This window comes from Tyto alba, unplaced genomic scaffold (genome assembly GCF_018691265.1).
Source record: "Tyto alba isolate M040663 unplaced genomic scaffold, T.alba_DEE_v4.0 Super-Scaffold_40, whole genome shotgun sequence".
In the NCBI taxonomy this organism is placed as follows: Eukaryota; Metazoa; Chordata; class Aves; order Strigiformes; family Tytonidae; genus Tyto; species Tyto alba.
In genome coordinates, this window is record NW_024881316.1 from 36,154,452 (window position 1) to 36,172,487 (window position 18,036).

The 18,036-nt window shown below is 35.1% G+C and overlaps 1 long non-coding RNA gene across 1 annotated transcript; it reads left to right on the plus strand.

Annotated features, from left to right (window-relative positions):
• Positions 1-1,074: 1,074 nt before the first annotated feature.
• On the plus strand, positions 1,075-15,532 carry LOC116964574. The gene is made up of 3 exons (XR_004408801.2): positions 1,075-1,126; positions 13,158-13,222; positions 15,459-15,532. It is a non-coding gene; the product is annotated as an uncharacterized LOC116964574 (long non-coding RNA).
• The last annotated feature ends 2,504 nt before the right edge of the window (positions 15,533-18,036 follow it).

Consider the following 18,036-nt stretch of genomic DNA (forward strand, 5'->3'; position numbering starts at 1 on the left):
TACCCTCATCGTTATCACTCTTAATTGGACCTTCTGATCTTTGCATATGTATAACATTTGGATGAAGGTTTAAGAATTTATATTTATTTTTACACATTTTTATCATCTTATTTATATTTCTAGTTTATTCTCAGACTATAAAATGATTTTTAACAAATTGAATATCAAAACCAGTAATTGTAAAATGTTATTTTTAAAGATGTATGCATGCTGGAAATGAATGCAACTTTTCATTTTGGAGTATATTCTGAAAAGGACTAAACTTGCTTTTGAATTGATGTCCATTCACTAATTTCTATTAACATCAAATATTTTTGAATTTATGAATGTCAATTGTTACAAAACAAATAAAAACCTGATTCCTTTCATGTTATTCTCTCATAGAGGAGACTTTTGATATCTGTGTAATACTGTGTTGTCTTCTGCCATCAGACTTAAATATTTGAGGGAAAACACAAGAAATTATACATTTATAATGTAAGTGTAAGCAAATCAGTAGTGTACTTTGTGAAATATTTCACATAAACGAGATATAAACAAGCATCCCAGGGCTACTAAACTAGACTGTCACAATCAATTTTATCACAATGGAATCAGTGTCAGGTGAAATGGAAAAACACTGCTTGATTACGAACATTGAGGTCTGTATTTACCTTGGCCTGTTGTTGAATTTAGAGCCTCTTGTCATGCCAGAGGAAAGTAATAATACTTGATAATGCATTTTCCCCCTGAACTGCTACATAAATAAGTTAAAGCCAAACCATGGTATTGGGACTAGATTGGCATATTCTAGGGCACTAGACATGTATATGTTGACAAAAATCAAGTATTAAAAAGATTCCGTCTTTATAAGGTTAGATCAAGATCAATCATCTATCTAAGTTAGAGGACGGTGCAGTTGAATGAACCTCAGAAATCCCTGAAATGCCAACCTGGAAAAACTCTTTAGGTCTAGGTTGATACTCTTTCTGGAAAAGAGAGAGTTAATCAAGCAAGACTGTGAAAACACCAGCCCCTACTAGTCTGTCTTTGGTGTATAGAATTCAATAGCTAATAGCTATTTCTTTCAGTCCAGGTTGCCAAGCTGCCTCACTGAGAAATAGCAGTTCCCCTATGAATTCTGCAGGTTTGTTTCTTTTCAAATTTGCCTTGTTATGTGTCTTTTAGAAGGAAAGGAAGTCAAATGCTTTGTGAAATTAAGGGATAGAGGGTCGGTTTGAGTGGGTGTTTTTTTGTTTGTTTTTGTTTGTTTGTTTGTTTGTTTATTTGTTTTTCTGTCTAAGTGAAGGCTTTAGTCCTAGAGGAATGTGTTGAGGGATTTGGTTTATTGGCAACTATTTTTAAGGTCTATAAATCATGGACTGGGAAAGATTAATAATATTGAGAAAGCAGAAATAAGTGTTTTGAAAGAAAGCTTTACTATTTCCTCTGTACAAGGTCAACAATAAAAGAAATTGGTGAGCAGATATTCTCTTCTCTCCTGGGTGCTATTTCAGGAGCACACTAATATCACTAATGTGATATTGTCTGTCAGTGGTTGTTCTGGAGAAAATTTTGTGAAAAATCCTAAAAAACATTTGCATTTCTTCACTGGAAACACAAGTAAGAAGCCCAGAGTCCTAAAGGCTCCTAGATATCATATGTCAACAATTAACTATCAGTTCTCTAGGAAAAATCCCTAGGTTGTAAATGGGGTTATTCTAGTTATTTTTACTAAGTTCAAAATAGTGTATTGGGCAGGAATCTTGAGAATTCCGGAGTCAGTTGTTGGAAGACTTTGTCAAAAAAGATCTTGTGAAACAAAAACCCTAAAATTATTCTGCGAAAGCAATTTAAGAGAAGATATTCCTCCTGGTTTCCACTTTGATGTTTCCACATCTATTTGTCTGGTTTCTTGAGAAATTAATGGTTTGTGTTCTTGCAGTAGTAGCATAGTAAGGTGTTGTTCTGTAAGCAGAAATTTTGCTGCCTCATTTTCTCTTGTTTTTATCTATGAGATTGATTGTCATCTTCTCCTTCAATGTACAAAGTTAACGTGAGGGAGAAGACCAGGTTTGTATTACCCAGATCTCTATTTTTATAGGAATTGCAGGAAATTACGAATGGAGTTTAAAAGATATTTCCACTTAATAACTTTACAATGTATTGACAAATAGCAGTTAAATTTGAGAATGGCAGATAAATTAACCAACTAAACTTTGCTCTAAGTCTAATTTTCTTGAGAATTAAAAATATGTCAGGAGATATAAATGGTTTAAAAAAATGTAACTATGTTCAGAAAAGAGAGTGAGGGAAGGAAGGAAGTAATTATATCATGTTTTATTATTTCATTCACTCCAGGGCCTGATTTAGGTCTGTCAAAATCAATTTATGAAGACATTATGCCCTTCTCTTTTTGATTGAAATATCTCTTGAATTTCCTCTTGAGTGACAATCATGTTTTATTTTCTTTCCCTAGTGGTTCTTTAAAGCAAAATCCAAAGAAATTACAGACTTTTTTTTTTTTTTTTTTTTTTATCTGATTGTACAGAATGTATGTCTTACACTGAGAGATTTAAATGACTTTCCATGGATTGGCATTCTTGAGTTTTGCTAGACATGCTTCAGCAGGTTTATGTAATGTGAAATTTACAGAGATTGCCAAATCCATCAAAATATTTATCGATTTCCAGTAGATGTAAACTGTTGCAGGCCAGGAACCTAACTTGATTTTGAGGAATTCAAATAAGATGATGAGGGTAATGAATGAAGTATTTTTTTCAAGGCATTCTAGAAGAAACAGATGACAGTGGTCTAATACAGGGCTCAGCACTCCCTTTCATCACCAGAAATCAACTGTGGATCCTGGTCTGAGGGTGGAAGAAGAACCATTTCTTTAATAATTTCCTCAATATGTGATCAAAGGATGATGTTTTTCTTTCCTCCTGTGCTCTTCCTGAGCAAACTCAATAGCTACTCTGAATAGGTCCTGAAGTTAGGAGCTGGCTCTTAGTAACAACCTGTTAAAATGTCACCATCTCCTGGTCTCCATTGCTTACAAAATATCTTATGGGTTCTGAACAAAATAAATCAAAATTTTAGAATTAATTTAAATTTTGTCCTTGAATGTATATGTATTGTATTAGCAAAGCTCTGCTGCTGCACTCCATTTAGTTAACTGAAGATAGTTCACACACACAAAAGAATAAGTATTTCTAAGGTTGTTTTGCCAGTTCTATAAAACCAAGATTCTAACTTTGGACTATCCAGTTTATATTTTTTCTCAACAGAATTATTATCTTCCAATGAATACTATGAAGTAAATGGTTATTTACAATAAAGAGTCTCATATCAGGAAATCAAAAGAAGGTTTTATCAGAAAAATGATCAAGGTGTAATAAATAAAATGCAATAATAGTAATAGCAGTAAATGATGATAGGTATTATGACTGATCAGAGGAAATTACATGAGACTAAAGGAAAGGGTCCAAGCACCGGCATAGAATATGAACAGAAAATGAAATGACAAAGTGAAAACGAATAGAATAAAGCACTGGCAGGCTGCTCTTATAACAGTTTTTCCAGGTCAATCTTTAACAAAGAAGGTTCCTTTAAAGGTACACTGGGATTTTTAAAATTCTAAAGTCATTAAAAGATGTATCTTGTTTTTATGGCCATGTCTCAATTAACCATGACTTGTAACAGCATATCACACCATGCAAAGACCTCACCACTCTATAGTAACAATTTTCAACAGCAATAATTTCATTTAAAGTGTTTTTTTGCTAAAAGAGGTTGATGGCTACCAGCTATTATATCTTGACTGTAAAGACAATCACAGCCCTCATTAAACCTTAGTTATTCCAAGTAGTTCCTTGAAGGCTTAAAAAACCCCAAATAATGAAGCCTCTTTATACCGTAAAAGCATCTGGTGATGGTAGTGGGGAAAAAGGAGCTTTCCCTGAGGCACAATGTTGCAGGGAAACATGACTATGTCTCTGCTTGCTATCGAGGGATTAGCTTGCTAGCTGGGAATGGTGGATATGCATGCACTGGACATAGAAATCTGGGAATGATCAACAAGGACGAAAAGAGATGGAGTTTTACAGATAGGTGGTAGTTTGAGGAGCAGATGTGGGGAATTCAGAGCTATAGAACTGCTTCCCTCTATTCATGCTGTGTTTGGGGAAATAGTACTTGCTATATTTTTAAAAGTAAAGTTACATGAAACTATGTGTTTGACTGATGTCTGCAATTTTCTCATTCCAATTGAAATAACCTTTCAAGGCTCCAAATTACTACCAATGGACTTAGGTCAGAGAAGCAATGACATTTTCTTATTGCTGCATTTGCATTTCATATAATTTACAAGTTCTGAAAGGACTGGGCTTTATTTCCTTCAGCATTAAATTATATGAGCCTAAATAAGCTTTTCTTGTTGAGGCTACCAATATAAACTTATGGTAATGAAGCTGCACAAGTGTGCTGAAGTACTTCTTGTTTAGGATTTAAATCCTCTCTTTGCCTACCTCTCCAGGATGAAAAATATTCAAAAGTGCTAGGGATCTGACCTGCTGCTTTTCTTACTTTTTCAACTTTGAAATGTGTGCTTGCCAAGTGAATTGAAGAAGTGAACACGTTTTGTAAGTTGTCATTCTGTATAGAGATTTACGGCTTTCCATTTCTATTTAGAATTAAAGAATGATGGTGTAGCCCTTTCCTGAAAAGTCCAATAAAACCAAAGTGATGCGCACAGTATATAATGAGAACTAAATGGAGCTTTCAAAATCACTGGTAGCTATGCATCTCTGTCAAGCTGTCATTTATCACACAATCAAGCCTCAAGCAGAAACCAAGCCACAAAATGGCATTACAAAAATACACTCTTAAAGCCTTGTTGAATAGTTTTCAGAATATTGTCAGAAATGCTTTATTTTGTTAGCTTATTTATTGACACTGTATAATTATTATCTAGTAAGCAAGTATTTCTTGGACAACTATCAAAAGTCATAGCTTCTACTATATGTATGAATTGTGATTAACTCAGACTTTCATATTTAAATGATATTTCCCAATGGTTATGATATTTTAATACATATAGTTCAACATCACAAATTAAAGGAGCTTTTCAGAGTTCTTGTAATGTATCTCTTCTCACACAGCAGTAAGTATTCTATTTTTACATAATCATGTTGGATGAAAAGAACCTCTGAAAGTCATCTAGTCTATCTTTCCTCTTGAAGCAGAACTATCATGAACACTAAGTCAGCCATGTATTTGATTAGCTGGGCCTTATAAACCTGCAAGGATAAAGATCCTGATCCTTCTAAATCAAAGTGTCACACCAAAATCCTGGTGAAGTTTTTCCTCAAATCCAATCTGCAGTGTGTGGCTGGACAGACACAGTGTTGTGTCTGCCACTCCAGAATCTTTGTGATTCCTTTCAAGTAGATGTAGGTTGTTATTAGGAGGAACTTTAGTCCTTCTTATTTTCACATTATGCTAGCCTAGGACCTCTCTCCTCATGGTCTAGATTCCTTATGTAGTGCCTTCCACTGGACCTTCTCCAGCTTCTCCATACCCCTCCTGAATGGAAGTAGGATGGTATCTTCTTTTGGTCTCCTTGCTACTCTTTTTCTAATGCAGTTCAGTAGGAGGTTTGCCTTATGGAATGAGAATGCACTTCTTGTTGCCTTATATTCAACATTGTGTCCACAGTGGTGTCAGCAGCATTCTCCCCTCAGCCTGCACTGATGTGTGGGGTTACCCCCCACTGGGTGCAGAAGAGGTAACACCTCCTTATTGAACCCTATGACGCTCCTGTTGGCCTAGTCTTCATGTTTGTCCATGTTATTCTGAGTAGAAGTTCAGCCATGTGTTGACAATCTCTTCCCTTTCATTTAGTACACCCTATCTAAAATTTGTCCTGTGTCTTATTATCCAAATCACTGATGAAGATATCAAAGAGTACAGGAGTCAGTATTGGTTTATGTGGTACCCTGCTCATCACCAGCCACCAGTAACTAGTAACTAATTGTCATTTGATCTATAGGAGCTAACATTGTAGTGAACATTCAGTGCTCTCTGATTCTTTTGAGCTTCAGATAAATTAAAAGAAAACTTCCTTTCACTTTCCAAGAATACTTTAAAAACCTTCTGAAAGGACACAAGTGGCAGAACCCCAGTAACCACAAACCCATTTCAGAATTTGGTTCTCTTTAGGTTGAAGAATTAGGCCCCATTTCAATGTGGTTTAACTAATTTCTTATTAAGAAAGATTTTTTTTTTCTTCAAAGAAAAACTATTCCAACTAATTATACCTGTAGGGCTGCCAAATTATTCTAGAGACTGCAAGAAAAACCCCAGGAGTTTTAAAAGAATTAAAGTAAAACAATTTTTTGGATTTACTTTCTTCTTTCAGGGCTACTGTTGACATTGCTGCCCATAATTATTTCTGCCTGCAATTTAATTGACTTAGTCATCTTGCTTTATGATTTGTCAGGCATCTTAAAGTAACCTTAATTGCGAGTACAAAATTGTTTCCACAAAATTAGAACCCACACAAGACAAAGAACAAATCAAGGTCAGCTTGTCCTTTTCATTATAAAAAGTACTTTTGTATTTAAGATTTTTAACTAGGTTTTTGTATAAATAAAGTGTATGAATCTTCACTTGCTTTTACAATGTGAATGTTCAAAGATAAGTACAAACTGCTTAAACATAGTAGGACATAGTAAAATGCAGCACAAACAGATTTAAAGTGATTTCTATGGTAGGGACTGTAATATAAATATTTTCTGTAAAACAGTCTGAAAAACAGGAAAGAAGTTAGGTTTTCACCCTTCTTTCAAAATCACTTCTCTTCTGTCCTTCCAAATGTCATTAAATTCCAGATCTAGAAATCTATTTTGGCTTCCTTGGAGAGGCTGCATTAGGCTCACAGAGGAGGAGAGTTTGGGAAGTGGTGACTCTTAGAGGAACTGAATTACTTACTGTGATGTCTCTGGGTGGTTCTGTCCTCACTCGCTTGGACCCCTGCTTGAAAAAGAATATAGAAATGTTATATGCAAGTGTGGCCTTTTGTAAAAACAGGTCTACAGAGTATTCACTAGAAGCTCCTGTCTGTCTATATCTCTGTTCTGTAATTTTTAGTAACAATCAGTAATGTCTGAATATCACTTGGGCCTTGAAAAATTTAGTCACCTGTATAAAGGTACTGCTTAGCCCTCAAACTTACCTCATAGGACAAATGTGTTACCTAAACATGTGAAAATGGCAATGTGACTTGAATGAAGTTAACACTGGCTCAGATCTTCTCTTTTCACTGAATAGAATGATGACCCTTGGAAGCTGGAACAAACTGCAATTCAGCAGGGCCTTTAATGTGATCTATGCTGCTTAAGATCACTGTGCTATTGGCAAAGGTATTAATGAGAATGAGCTTTCAAGTTCACTGCCACCTGGACTTGCATCTGGTATCTCTGAAGGCAATGACCCAGAGGGTTCTGCATGTTTTAATAAAACAGGCATTGCTTCCATATATAGCATACAGCTATTTCTCCTTTTAACATCTAACCCTCCATTGGCCAACTTCAGCTGTTATTTGCTTGTCTTTAAGGATGATACAGCGATTTTAAATCATAAAGACAGCATGTTGGCTACAAACTAAAATAATGGAAAAACAAAGCAAAGGAACGTTTCTGGAATGGTTCCAATCTCTTTGGTTCCCTCCCTTACTTACTCCTGACAGGAAAAAATAAACATTGAGAAGGAAGTTAATACATCTCTCTCTTTTTCTATTGTTTTTATAGGCCACAGAATTGTCTGACTGGCTAACAGTCATCAAAGTTCTTGGCAAAGTGAGATAATCTTTCTAAAGGAAACACTGGCAGTGTACCATCTGAAAACATTGTTACATTCAGTCCAAAAGTAGGAAATGTAAGCACAGGCAAATAAAACTGGGCCAAAATATTACTACATTTTTTGAATTATTTAGAAGAAAAAGTAAGGAACCCTATTTTTATTGCTGATTCTAAGTCAGATCCAAATCTGCAGGAAGACCCACTTTCATCACAGAAATTGAAGCAGATGTTAACCTTGTGTAATTTTGATTTGTTCCTCACTGCTGCATTTTCAGCCTTGGTACCTGTCATTGGTAACCAATGTGCTGGCCTGAGGCAGCACAAGCATTATACTCATGACATTGACAGATGTTTTCTTCCCAGGAAGGTGAGAAATCCAGTTGCCAGGTGATGAACTGAGTTCTCTTAACTGTTTCTTACACTTTTTATGCTAGAATGACATTTACCAACACTTTAGCATCTTCACTCCTATGTATTGAAGGAATTGCACAGGGTATTTTTTGGATAATTGTTTTCTAGGTCTCTGGTTTTGTCCATGTGTCTATCTGTCCTGTGGAGACCTTTACGTGCACTCTCTCTTGCCTTCCTCATCTTCTGAATTTCTGTAGACGCAGAAAATTTTGGGGGAGTGAGTGAAGGAATATGAACCACTGTTTTTGCAACATACTAATGGTATCTCTGCATGTCTTGTCTGCCTAATCAGAAGAAAGCATAATGAACTCTACTATTAGCCCCGACAGTCAAAGGTGCCTCTTGTGTCAGCAGTCTATGTAGAGATGGCTGATTCTGCCCAGAACTGTGAGAGCATTTTTAGACCACAATAAGATGTGTGTGAAGCAGATAGCTTTTTGAAAAGAATAAGCAAGTACCTGGGGGAAAAAAATACTGTATAAGGACAGACTATATGGAAATGACTGACTAGTGTTAAAAAGAGCAAACAATTTAGCATAAATTAATAATGAGATCATGCATATGAATGTTCAGCTCCCATAGTAGCTTATCCAAAAGTTACTGAAACAGGACAAAGCAGAGAAGAAATTCTATCTGTATATAAAGCACAAAGGGAATAGACACAAATATAATTCATACACAGGCACAAAAAATTATGAAGATAAAGGGGGAAAGACATCAAAATCTGTGCAGAAGAAAATTTAAAAGTATAAAGCAGTGATGACAGTATGCAAAGGCAAACCTGTGAAGGTATGGAGAAACTGTAATGGAAAATGCCCTAGCTCTAGGTTAATTATAACCTAAAACCCATTATGTCAGAGCACAAAGACAAGAAAAGAGAAGGAAAGCAATTCATCACACTGGGGACACAAGCAATTAGTTGAAGGATGAGATTTTGCATAAATGTAACTAGTGCAGAAAAATAAAAGGTTTGTAGAGTGTGCAGTAGCACAACATATAAGGACAAGTTAGCAGAATAAAAAACAAACAGGTAATTGAAGGCCAAGTAGAGAGTGGTGTATGGATGGTTACTGTATCCTGAAACAGCTTTCTCACTTTTTTTCAAGAAGCACAACACAACTAAGCAAAGCCAAATTATAATTTAACTAAGAACACATTACCCATAGAAGGATGTGCATAAGATGTAGCAGAGCAAGGAAAATGTACAGCCTGAAATTTCAGGTGCTGTGGAAAGCGAAGGACTTGCCTTTCAGCTAAAATGAGTGAATTAATGAACTATTGACACTAAGTTTAGGACAAAGGATTCACATAGGCACTGAGGCAGAACAAAAGCATTAAGTATAGCCAATGTGCTGTGGTAGTCTGCCAGCAAAACTTCTGTAGTATTCAACTGAAGGACTGTGACACCCTCCAGCCATGTTATATCTAGAGAAGGATGCAATGCTTCAGCAACTACAACACCTTTCCTGAAGTGTTCAGAGAACTAAAGCAGCAAAAAAAAATGGCCAAAAAAAAAAAGCAAATAATGAAGAAAACTGTTAAAGAACACTGTTCAAGTCAGAGTCCTCAGGTTGGATGAACAGCAAGATAGTCTTTAAGAAACCAGTGTAGCTATGTTTACTTAAATTTAGGCAACTTGAATACTAAGAAGTGCCCACTACTAAGCATTTATAATACAAAAATATTAACTCATAAGGCAAATACATTTACATAATTAATGTTTATTTCCAAAGGTAGTAATACTGTATAAGGCAAGCAATTACCTGATAGAGGCTTTTGAGATTATCTATTTACAAATGTTGAGAATACTCTTTGCAGTCTATTAAGATAACTGATCCCAAAATGTGTCAGAAGCTTCACAAATATGTTGTAAATCAATACTCCACAGATGTTTTAAAAATGAAATGTGTATAGCATTACCCTGGAGTGTTACTATTATAACAGGTAGTGACGAAATATCCCTTACCATATGGAAGTATTACAATGTAAATGAAGGATTATTCATACTTTATAGTGCTGTGAAATGGGCCTTAGGCCCTTCCTCCTTCAAAAACTACTTGTCAGTTTCTGTATGAGGCTCAGCATTGCCAGTAGAAAAAAGATAAATGCAAATTAGAAAGCTCTAGCTATGCTGTTTCCTTGAAAAGGGCTTTAAAACAAAGCTGTTCATAAATGAAACATGCTCCAGCTGGAGAGTCTCAGAATACTCCACTACAGAGTTTGATGACCAGTTTGTACCCTGGTCCAAGGTGGAAGAATATGCAGAGGCCAAAAACCACAGCACATGGCAAGACAAAGAGCTGCCAAAGGTAGATGAGCAAGTACTAGCACCTCCAAGATCTTCGTCTAGAAACAAATCATACCCATAGGATTAGCTTTATGGAGTAAGTCCTCATCCAGAAAATATTACAATGGATAGGATTATGCATTGAACACTGTTGTGTACCACTGAGTGATGGAAGTTTGTGAAATAATTTTTTCTGCTCAACTTCATTTGGAAGAACAGCAGCCAGGGGTCAGTTGATGAGGTATAAAGAAAAAACAAACAAACAAACAAACAAAAACCAGAAGAAATCTGAATAATCTGACTGAGGAACAAGCCACTTGCAGTGTATATATAGAAAGAAATGTAAATAGTGTAAGCTAAAGAAGAAATAAAGCCTCAATGAATTGTAGTTTCTGTTTTTTTCTGTGGGCAAAAACCTCACCTCTTTACACAGTTTTGTGCACAAAGCACAGTCTATAACCTAAGATAAAGTGGATGACAGAGTATATCTGTATTTTCCTGTCCAGTCCCACATACAGGTCATCTCCAAAATATACTCTACAACAGTTGTCAGCAGTAAGAATGTGAAATTTCTCCTTGTAGGAATTGACAAGACTGTTCTTCCAGAAACGACAGGCCATTTTTCCAGGTTCACCACTTAGTTTTAAATAAATAATTTCTAATCTGCTTTGCATGCAGATTATTATGCATCCCAGACTTTTTGAATGACTCAGTTACCCATATCTCTTTTCAACGATTATAAGTTATTAGGGAATCTGCAAGGTTAAGGATAGAAAAAACATAGTAGGTGGTGCAGATGTTTCCTTCACCAAGGCAGATTTAGCTTTCAAAATGCAATGTGTAGAACTTTGTCCAGCTTTCCAAATGTTATGTCACACAAGCCAGTGATTTATTTGGAACAGTTTTTAGCAGTGTTTTCTTAAAGGTTAGGTTGTCTGTTTGTCAGATTCCAGCTGAGAGCCAAAGGACAGAAGCAGCAGATTAATACTGAGGGGAAAGAGTAGGTAGCAATTATGAGGGACTTGGGGATAGCAGAAGAAGTATGGTATACTTCTAGGTCTCTGATTATAATGAAGCAGGCTTATTCTAAATTACAAATTGATTCAGGAAAGGAGACTTTGAAGGATGAAATTGCCTTTGTATTCTTTGATGGCTAAAAGTTATTCAATTGCTTTGAAATTGCACTCTTATGAGTACATGTGTATGTTTGTTTACTAAGAGTACTACTTTTTCAAACCTTAGCGTAAGGCCATTTTTTTTCCCCGATTTCCTGTGGCTGGATTTGATTATGATAACGTCTTTGGTTTTCAGCATTGATATCAATAATTTTCCATCTTATTCATCAATTTACATTAGTCAATATATAAATCAATATATGAAATGTGAAAAAATTTCTGTATTCAAGAAATACTTCTCATACCTGATTACCTGTTTATCTGATACACATTTCTGTGACCTGGCATATAAGGTTAGATCGTCAGACATTCAATCTATGATGTTAAAATCACAGGAACTTTATAATTTCTTTCAGAGGGAGTACCTACACAGCACCTCTACAGTGGTAAAGAAACAAATCCTGAATGTGTAACAGCATGACTCCATCAGAGTTAAAAATAGACATGATTATTTTCTCTGGCTGATGGATCTGACCAAGATGACGTCTGCAAAGTAAATCTCCTCTCATACAGAAGATCTAAAATCATTTCAGCAAGGCTATTAACACATATTCCATGAGTGAACATCTGCCTTTCTGCAGAAAAAAAAAAAAGGAAAGCTACTGTGATATAGGTTTGCTAAAAATAAATAAAAGAGTAACCAAAAAAAAAAAAATCTTGTGAAAAGACAAGGGAGATTATTATAAAGTTTTCTCAACTAAAGAAAGTTGTTCATACAAATTATTGTTTTGGCTTTGCTTCTACTTGTAAGAGTTCTAAATTGGAAATAAATAGGAGTTCATCACAGGTGAAATACCTTTTTCTGTTTCTTTTTTTCATTCTAAAGTTAAAAATACAAGGCCATGCTCAACAAGCAATTACTTTCTGTGTTTAGAGATGTGAAAATGCATTCTTGAGAGAACTTGTCCTCCCACACTTTTATTATTTTTATCTTTCTTCATGACCCTAATTGCTGACACACTTCAAAGTTTTATATTAGACATAAAAGAAATGCAGGAGGTCAGGTCACCAAAATCTGTTTATGCTTGGATAAAGCAGGTGAAATTTAATATATTTTTCTAGCATAAAGTTCCTGTTTATAACAATTTATTATGTTTTAATTGCACTTCATGATAGTTAATCTATCCAACCATCCCACTGTGATCAAATTTCATGCTGATTCTTTTTATTTTTTATTAGCCCATCCTTCCCTTTAAGGTTGAGTGGGCTTCTGCACTAAAAAATATTTTCAGCAGTATTATTCTGAAAGAGTTTATCTTTTTTTACTTTACTCCTTGTGTTTTTTAAAGTGGCTAATGTCAGCAAATAAATAATGTAAAATAAAGATTCTTTTTTCACAACAATTAATGTAATTTCATTTTTGAATATAATTATAAAAGTCCTAATGAACTTAATAACTCTACTTTTATTCCAGCTGTTAACATTATTCTTTGATTCTGACAGGTGCTTCATTGTCTTATGCCCAGGAAATCAATGACCAATCTACAGTTGAACGTTTTGAAAGCTAGGTGACCATTGTTTTTTTCTGCATTTCATGAAAATTATAAGGAATTAAACAAAAAACATAATAATGTTTCTGTTTTGTTTTTGTTTTATATGTGCACATACATTTGAAATCATATATAAGCAAGTCCAGAAAATGTCAAAACCACAATGAAACTTTTTAATTGAGTACCACTCTGAAGCAACAGATGTAAGGGTAAATGACACCACTGACACTGGCCATTCCAAGCTCTATGCTACATGATGTACTATGGTAATTTCACATGTGCCTTCATACCACATTGAGTATCTGGTCTAAAAGCTGGTGGACATATCTGAGGTACATTGTTCCTAAGTGCAAATGCTCACTTGTACTAAGGGGCTGATGTGTGAGTGGCCATGTAAGCACCAGGATGGTTGTTTCCCCAAGAGACTTTTTCTCCCTCAGAGTATAAAAAGGGTCTTCATTTTCATTGTTCTTCAAGTTGGGTAACTTGTTACTCCCCTTTTCTCTTATAAAATACTCATAAAGGAGCTGATGGGGATTTTGGTGAATCATCCAGTCTATCCCCTACCCAAAGATAGAAGTGTTCTTAACAAATGCTTTTCCAGTTTCTTTTAATGACCTGTGATGACAAAAACTAGACAGGGTTTTCAGGCAGGTCACATCAGACCTTCACTATTATTACCATTAGACATTTTTCCTAACTTCTAATGTAAATCTTCTTTGTAATTTAAGCTTTCTACAACAAGCATGGATAAGAGGTTATAATTTCCTGTTTGAAGTTACTTTTAATAGTCTATAACTTCAGGAGTCTCTGAAGCTTTGAAATAATGGATATTGTGTAATGGATACTTTCCACTGAAAAACATAATTTTCCGAAGCAAATTAGTTTAATAATAATAAAAAAATACAGTCTGATGCAATTATTTAATACATTACACAGTTCTTTAGATCATAGCGTATATAGCTTCATATGTGGTAGATAGAGCCATTGAGACAACTGCAATACTAAGCCACATTAATAACAGAAACAGAATTTGGCCTTAAAAGTCAGTTTATGTTATATCACATTTTATATAGAATGAACTTTATCATCAGCTTCCAAGAAATTTAAAGTATTATGCATATTTAAAAATAAAACCAAATCAAAATTAGAGGAATAGATGTGTTCCTAATTTAGTATAGATAGATTGAGCAGAACATTAGGAATTGACAGTTTCCAAATATCAGTCCTACATCTGAACAGGTAGTGGGAAGAAGAGAAGACAGTTCCCAGTCCAATAATATTTTTCTTTTCTTTTTTTTTTTTTCTCCATTTCCCTACTAGTATAGTCTTGTTGTTATTATTGTAATGTATTTTGTTGTTATTGTTGTAATGTATTCAGTCATAGCTATCTGTTGATTCTTAGTTTTTTAAGATATGCAATACTGTGAAATAGATCTGCACTGCACATATTATTCTCACTGATTATTATTGAGTGTCTTTTGGTTTACTGACTGTACATCATGCTGGCATATTTCCCGAAATATAAGATATATATTGTTAATTAAAGAGCTCCACTGGGATGCAAAATGCCAATTTGAAAACTCACATTATTTATTTGAAATTAGTTGTTTAACTGACAATTCATGGACTAGTAAACATTGCAGGTTTTAGAAGCACTAATAAAATTAATTAATGAGGTAGAATAATAAAAAGAAGGAAGGTTTAGATTAAGATTTTCTCTATTTCTGTCCCTTTGAGTCATTTAAGCAATTTTGCATGTCTGACACAGTTCATGATGTGTTTACTCTTAATAATTTTGCTAGGAGCAGAAATAGGAATCTTTACAGTAGCACAATCTCAATTCATTTAAGCTTCATAATGACTCACTGACATTCACCATATCATCTCCCAACAGAAGTCGAGCAGCTATTTATTCAAAAAGGATTCTAACATTTATTATTCTGAAGGGGTAGTGTTATAGAAAGCTTTCCTTCAGCTTCCTCATCAGGTTGAGTTCATTCTGCTATGATCAAGGGAGAAGCTTTTGATTTGCTCAGACTGAGGATGGAGTGTTTGGAGTGATGGCTGGCAAATAATGGCAGCAGGATGCAGAAAAAAAACACTGCTTAATGTTCTTTCATGGAGTTTTTAATACTGAGTGGGAAGAAAAAGGGAGACAATAATACAGTTTACATATACACCTCTGTCTATCTCTTTATCATTGTAGGATTGCTGTTGGTCAGTAACAAGATTTGACATTCCTTTTTACTAGGCACCCAGAAAGATTTGACTTTGAGGACTCCTGGTCACCTGTATTATTTGTGAAGGGAAGTCTCTATTCCTCAGGTAAGACAGTCAGTTAGTTCTGAGAAAAATATCCTGTCTGTTGTATCCTGAAAGTGATATATCTGTGGTGGATCTTTGACATTTATGTGAAAGACATCTTTTTGGGGCCAGCTGGAGAGCCCTGGCAGGTGAAGGTGGTCAGCTCCCTCCTTTGGCTGAGCAGCACAGCCCGATATGTCTTCCCCACTTCATGGACTGTGGGCCAAAATCTGCTGGGGTCAGGAACAGATTTATTCTCTCTAATGTATGTGTCAATGTGAATGCATGTGAAGAAAACAGCCACAGTGGGGCTTTCAGCACAGGGTATTTCTTGTTCCCTATTCCAGTGCAAGGTATAACTTCTCTAAGACCACTTACTTGATAGGCATAGCAGAGATAGTGGAGTAGTCTACATTTATCCCCTTGTTCCCCAAAAAGAAGGCTTACATTGGTTTTGGCTAAGCACAGCTGATGTTTGCAGAAGAGCGTACTGACTTTCCACAGTGTTACACATGGGATGTTTAGCACTGGCAAAACTGTAAATACAAGTGCATCAACTCAGGGACATCTGGAAAAAACAACTGGTATCAGTTCCTGCAAATTTTATCTACTAGCTGGAAGCTCTTCTGGAGATCAATTTCACAGCAGCATAGATTAGGATGATCAACAGTGTTTCCTCTTGTGGGACTTTTTAAAGTTTTCTAGATACCTTTACCTGTGCAGTGCCTTTTAACTTTTTAACTTTTTTAACTGTACAGTGCCTTTAACTTTTGCAGTGCCTTTAACTGTGAGCTGCACATCGACAAGTACTCCACTATATTTCAGGGAAACTTGACTATACTTGTTCAATGAACATTCCTTTCCACAAGCTTTCACATTCTACTTCATGTCACTTCAGTGTTTAGATACTTTTATAAAATAGTTCCTGCCTTTGGACAATGTGGTAGCCTAATTATTATTATTTTTTTTTTTTTAAGTGTCTATTAAGTTCATAATAACACATTTTAGTATTGTCACTGTGTTTTAGGCATGTGTACTTCTTACATAGCGTCTGAAACTTGAGTTTCTTTGCTCAGTGGTTGCATTATTTATGGCCCAGTAACAGGTAAAAATAACAGCGTACTGCATTGGTCTGCTCTGTATCTGCCACAATTAGCAAAGATGAGATGTACGTGGGTAAAATTGATACAGATGAAAAATAAATATTACATAAAGGTATGAAAAACAGCTAGTAAAGGAACTAAAAGCTTACTGTCTTCATGTGTATCCTGTAGCTTCTGTTTTAAAATGCAGCAAACCATGCCAACTTTCAGTGTCATTACTTCTTGATATATCTATTTGGATGATAAATAGTGAGACCTACCCCAGAGCCCTTGCTACTATTCATTTCCTGTCTCTGATCCCCCTAAACTCTACTTCCCCTTAAACTCTTACCCATGATATAATTTCATTTAGGTTTTTGCAAAAGTGGGTCAAAGACTTGTTTTGTTTTTGAAAATAAACCACTTTTTAACTGGGATTTTTGTAGTTTTATGGAAAGAAGAGGCATTTTATGGCATTATTCTTCTCCAAATGGTGAACAAAAGCACTGGAAAGACTTCTTCCTATAAATCAGCCCTTTCCCAGTCAGCATTATCATAGAGAAAGCCAGTAGTAAAGACATGAAAAGTGGTAGAGATTGTTCACTTGAGATCTAAGTCAGGTAGTGTTGTATTGCCATACTTATCCAAAGGGAGGACTGGGAAGGATTTTCAAGGAAAAGTTTTATTTTCTGTATGTCCGTTTGTCTCCTGTGTTTAGTCATAGAGAAACCCTGTCTCAGAGTCTCACACAAAATGAGATGCGTGCCACCTAATTGTAGCCATATTGAAATTAGGCATCTAAGCCAGTGTCATCTTTGACTGTGTGTGTGTGTACATCACAGGTACCCATCAGATCCATCACAAACATGTTAAGATGAAATCAAATAAACCAAACTTTTTCTCTACAGCATCTTTAGAAAGAAAGACTAGAAAACTGCTAGAGTTTACTCACCTAAGTAAGTGTTTACTGCAAACTGAATTCCATTGTAAGTGGAAAAAATAAGCAAAGAAAATTATCTCACTGAGATTTCTAAATAGACAAAATAATAGTGAGTGTGGCATACTTGAAACTTAAATCTCACTAAGTAAGAAAAATAAAATTACATCTGTTTCAAAAGCAGGAATAAGAGTTCCTCAATGAACACTGTTTCTAAGTATACTTTTGAAACTCATTCTTGTTTTGGTATCCAGTACAAAACTTATCCACTACACTACATGGAAAAAAAGATTGAATCTAAAATGAGTTGGCTCAGTGGAAAATTTCAGTAGGTTTTCCCTCACTGTGAATATAGTTTATAAAGGGGATAAGAATGGGAAAATACTAATTTTTTTGTTGTTTTTTAAAATATTAGTCATTGGATTATTGTATTTCTTGAAGTTAAACTTGCAGCTGGAGGAGAGAAAGACATCAGTTTATTTTGTCTAATTTTAATTCTGATGAAA